This window comes from Sinocyclocheilus rhinocerous, unplaced genomic scaffold (assembly GCF_001515625.1).
Source record: "Sinocyclocheilus rhinocerous isolate Xijiao unplaced genomic scaffold, SAMN03320098_v1.1 scaffold2792, whole genome shotgun sequence".
Lineage (NCBI taxonomy): Eukaryota > Metazoa > Chordata > Actinopteri > Cypriniformes > Cyprinidae > Sinocyclocheilus > Sinocyclocheilus rhinocerous.
Genome location: NW_015648609.1, coordinates 197310 through 202909, shown reverse-complemented (window position 1 = coordinate 202909; position 5600 = coordinate 197310). Strand labels below are relative to the sequence as shown.

General features: G+C 37.9%; 1 protein-coding gene across 1 annotated transcript in view; it reads right to left on the bottom strand.

Annotated features, from left to right (window-relative positions):
* Nucleotides 1-5600, bottom strand: part of LOC107709930 (N-acetyl-beta-glucosaminyl-glycoprotein 4-beta-N-acetylgalactosaminyltransferase 1-like) — a 188446-nt gene that overhangs the window by 23498 nt on the left and 159348 nt on the right. The window lies entirely within an intron of this gene.

The window sequence follows — 5600 nt, the reverse complement described above, 5'->3', positions numbered from 1 at the left end:
GTGTCCCTCCTTCCTCCCGGGTTTCGGCACCAATGTAACAAAGTTCGTAGTCACGGGAAGAAGGAGGCGGGAACCGGCGAACATTTAAACAAAACTTTAATAATAAAAACAAACACAAAATAAAGTCCAGGCCTGGTCCCCTCTCGTCCAACACTGTCGTCACTCCTCCTTTTATCCTTCCGGAGCTCCTCCGTGGGACTCGAGACCGGTGAGTGGAGCAGGCATTAGCATTTACTCCACCGGCCTCGCTCCGTTCCCACGGCCCTGCCCCTCTCGTCACAATGCAGTTGATGAGGTTCATGCTATTCAGTTGTTTGAAAGATACTCTAGAATTTTGTAGGAGACATTTGAGACAGCACTTTTCCACCTTCGGGCAAAACAGTTACTTTTGCATAATTAAAGGGATAATTAATGACAGAATTTTCATTTTTGGGTGAACTATCCCTTTAAGTCTGGTTTTGTACCAATAAGAGCTTGTCTATAGACCCTTTTAGTGCCGACGTCACAATTACGTCACAGCGCTAGCTGGAGGCAAAACAAAGGGAAAACTGGAGGCGGCCAATTCAAACCAGTAGAGATTTGGCTATATAAGGAGCTTAAAATATCATCTTGTTGTGATGTTGGAGTACAGGCTCCAATTTGAAATTTTATCGCACACCTGCTGCCATTGCCAGACAAAAAACTGGTTGGCCAGTCTGGTTTCGTCAGTTAAAGTTAACTTTTTCAAATAACAATCACTGTCACGGACAGTGAGTGACCTTACATATTCAGGTAGAATCGGGTTTTCTCCAGTCATTGTTAAAAAACTAGCTAACAAAACTTCATAGCTAGCGTTAGTGAAGCGGTCAGGGGAATCTTTCTGCCTCCACCTAAGCTCCGCCCACAGAAAAACGTCACATTGTTTACTAACGGAAAAGGGGTCTATACAATTACAATTTCTTTCTGCACTGGGGTGCTGCAAAATCAGTTATTTAGCTAGCCATGCTTAGAACATGTGTGGTACAGTAAGAAATCATATCATACTTAACCGTGTCCTAATAAAACTGCTACTGGTAACGTTACTTGCCGCCCTCATAACCATTCAGCCTGGACCTAGATTTGAGTGAGGCCCAGAAAGCGATAATCATTTCAACAGAGAGGGAACCCACCATGAGTCTGGGTCCTTTGCATCAGTCAGAGGGTTCTCTTCTTGTCTAAGTAGGTGGTTCTTTATGCTGGCAAATCTATGCCAAAAAGAACTGAGTGCACCAGTTATGTTTATGCGCACGGTAAATTGCTTCCGCAAGAGGATAACAGATCCACGCGCAAGGAAACGGGAGCCTGCGAGCTCTTTTTAAACACTCGCGCACGCATCACATCACCTGTGCACGCAATACAAGCTCTCGCGAGCGAGGATATGGCTGTTTCTCAATTCCAAGAACGTAAAGAACGGACTTGTGTTCTTGTGGAGACCGGTCTTGCCAGGCTACATTGAAAGAACGAACTAGGAAGGACGCGAGAACACAGAACACATCTTTGTGAGAATTGAGATGCGCTGTGATCTTGCGCTCAACTGACAGAACGTTATAAGGAGCGAGACACAATAAATAACGCATAACATCACAAACTAATGTCATATTAAAACATTTATTTCAGATTATTATAGACAATACTTCCATAGTATTTATATTATTCTTTTTATTTTACCATATTTGTAAAAAAAAAAAAATTAGGCTTAGGCATGTATATTTAATGTTAGCTATATTTTGTCAATGTTAAAATTATCATTGTTAAAAAAATGTGCCAATAAAAAGCATGACAGGCTTTTTTCCAGGTCTTTATCGCTTTATTAAAATTATGCAAAACAAAATGACAATGTTTACTTTCATGAGCCATCGCGTATATTCACAGGCTTGCAAGCTTACAGGCTTCCGTACGTCGCCCGCCCGCAGCGTCTTCTGGGATTTCTAACGGTTCGATCAAAGCCACTACAAAGAACTTATATTGACTTGAATGCAGCAAATAACACTCCTTGGTCTCCCCTCACTCACCCTTATGTAAAAAATAAATAAATGAAATATATTTACAGACATATAATTTGTGTTTTTCGTTTATTTCTTGTTACTATGCACACCTTGACGGTAAACCACATTTTTTAACTGCTTCTGAGAAGAAGTGGTAAGCTGTTGATGCCTGGTTGTTATTTGCTGCATTCAAGTACATAACCTGAAAACATAAAGAAAATACAAACCAATTTGGGATTTACAATTATGTACACTTACAATTATTTAACGGGCAAGCATATAGTGGTAATATAGTGGTGAACTACAGCTAATTTGAGTTATAGCAACAAGTTGACTATTAGTTTTATTTTATTTGTATTTTGTGAAGTGAATATTACCCAAAGCATTGTGTTGTATAAAAAAATCAAATATAACAATTTTGGTAGAATTACCATGCTAATAACCGTGAAAACGTGTCATTACAATATATAAAAAGGGTTTATTTGGTGTTTTATCTTCGTAACGTCACAAGATTGCAATCACTAGTAAATGGAAGAATTTATGTTAATAAACTTTCTGCTAAAGATCTATTCTATTGACAAAGCATGCAATTAATTTTCATTAAAACAGCCATATTATATTTATTAAAAAATAAATAAAATGACAACTTACATGCATCTGGTCCGTTGATAAAGCCGTGTCTCAGATCAAATGTGAATTATGCATCGCCTTTTCACAGGCGTTCAATCACAGCTGACTTCCGCAAAAGGGGAAGTAACCAATGACGTTTGAGATTACAATTAAAACAGCAAGTTCCGCCCCACGACTGCCGAAAATAAAAGTGTTCGTGCGGGCAAAAGCAAGCTGGTGAAAAAATACGGAGCGCGAGAATGAGGGGGATGATCACCGCGCGTGCGATGAGACATATCCTCACTCGCGAGGGCTTGTATTGCGCGCACAGGTGATGTGATGCGTGCGCAAGTGTTTGAAAAGAGCTCGCAGGCTCCCGTTTCCTCACACGTGGATCTGTTATCCTCTCGCGGAAGCAATTAACATAACTGCGCATAAACATAACTGGTGCACTCGGTTCTTTTTGGCATAGATTTGTCGACATAGTTCTTGGCCAAAAGAAATGGCAAAGTAGGCCTGAGAGAAAACGGCCTTTATGCTGACAGTCAAAAGTCTGGCAACAAAAAACTAAAAAGAAACTGTGAAGTAATAAGACAGAGTTTTGGAAAAAGTTTTGAACAAAGTGATGAAATCACCTCCTGACAAAGGACATCTCACCAAACCCTTTAGTGCCGGCAGGCCAATGGCTGATTAAAGTTTTGAAATGGTGTAGACACATAGCAACTGTGCCTTAACCAGATGTGATGCCAAGTTTCTGACCTCACTAAAAGTGGAAATGTGGTGAAACCAACCAAACATCACGTTGGGATCACTGGTCGATTTATTACATTAATCTTGTTTAGGACATGTTGAAAAGTTGTCTTTTTTTAGGAACACAGGAAAATATGAACCAAAAAGGCCCACATGGAATCATGTATTCCTGTATAGAATGACGAGAAAAACTGTATTGATGACCAACGAATGGAACTATAGAAGATGGAGGGAAATCTGCATTGATATTTATTTGTCTAAATTTCAAGCAAGGTCACCCTCGCTAAATAGATTCACCAGCCCAATCACAACACAACACGCAGCAGGAAATGAGAGACACACTCACATCAACAGTAGCTTCTTCAGCAGCACAAACCATCAGACAAGCTACAATTCTTTTAATGACGTTGTGCAATTACCATGTCACTTCTGCTTATGCTCGCTGTAATGAGGGGAGACAGGCTATTTTCCACAGCCAAACACACACACACACACACTCATAACATTATTGAGGAACGACCAGTTCGAAGATATGTTATGTTTCACTTGGATTGTGAAAATATGATTTTTGTATAAAGCGAGCATATATGGGTACATTTCATGAAAACATTTTCATGTCATTTTTCCCTCCAATTTTTTTTTTAGGACAGTTATGCACATTTTACCCCAAAACTTTACCCTCAAATTATCTTTATTCTGATTTTCATTATTTAATTATTATAATTTTAAGTCAACATTAAATTAAATGATAAAATCAAAAGCAGTTCAACAACAGTACTATTATATATAAATATATAACAACTACATTTAAATGATAAAATACACTATAAATAATTGATTTAAAAATCTTAGAATAGTACCCTTTTTTGTATTATGATAATTAAAAAATCATTTTGATCTTAAATAATAATGATAACAATAATACATCGTCATAATCATCATTAATAATCATAATAATAATGTGTTTAAAAAGATAATTTCTTTCTTTCCTTGACCAGAAATGTTCTTGGTTGATTTTGTAGAGATTCACACACACACTCACACACACACACACACACACACACACACACACACACAATTCAGAAACTAGGTCTAGAATTAAGAATGAAGATTAGAGGCACTCAAAGAGAGATTGAAACAGCACCATTCTTTGTGATAAATGCAGGTGTCTGGGTTTGTGGACACTATAATCATTCCAGTTTTTAGAAAAGACAGAAAGACAGAGTGCATGATAAAAATATGTGTTGTGGCAGAGAAAACTACAAAAGGCTTTTTTTTTTTTGACCCAATGCCCTTAACAATAAAAGTAAGACCTGAAATGATCTACAATGTGAAAACCTCCCAGGACGATAATAACTTAATCAAAGGGCTAAATGATGTGTTAATTAAAATCTAATATTGCAAAATGGTTCACAACAGCCATTCAAATACAGTGAACTATTTCTTTTTTTAACAATAGGGGGAAGGAACAGTCTATAGTGATCATAAGTAAAAATTTAATTTGATATAAATCTCTATGATATGTGCCCATTGAGAAAGCTAAAGAAATGTGTGTGCTTTGAATTAGCTGTTCCTGTCTTCACGGTCTCATGTCCCCGATGACATTTCTTTAGTGAAACAGAGGTCCGATTCACTGGCCTGAAGCATTCAGTGTGAAGAGACAAAAATCAATACAAGAGGGAAAACAACAAAATATAACAACATAGCCAGATAAGTGCAAGTGTGGCTGACAGTATTGTATTATGCTTTGTGTCTGACAAATGTGTACAGTCACAGGAGCTTTTCAATGTTGTTTCTCTGTCAAACATTCTGGCAAAGTTGAATTACTGGGAATGTCAAATCATACAGAAAAAAAGGAGTTATTTTTAATGTCTTAACATTAAAGGGGTCATATGATGCTATTTTAAAGATAATTATTTGGTGTATTTGGTGTAACAGAATATGTTGACATGCTTTAATGTTCAAAAAACACATTATTTTTCAAATACTGTACATTATTGTAGGTCCTCTATGCCCCGCCTCTCTCAAACACGTCGTTTTCAACAAAGCCCCCTCCTTTGACAAGCGCAGTCTGCTCTGATTGGCCAGCTAACCCAGTGCATTGTGATTGGCCGAAAACCGCAAGCACTCGTCGGAAATGTAACACCCCTTACCATAATCGCGAGCTTCATCTATCAAAATAAATGTAAAGACAGAGCCCGAAAGGGGAACAGAGTCGCGTGACAGACACAATGATGA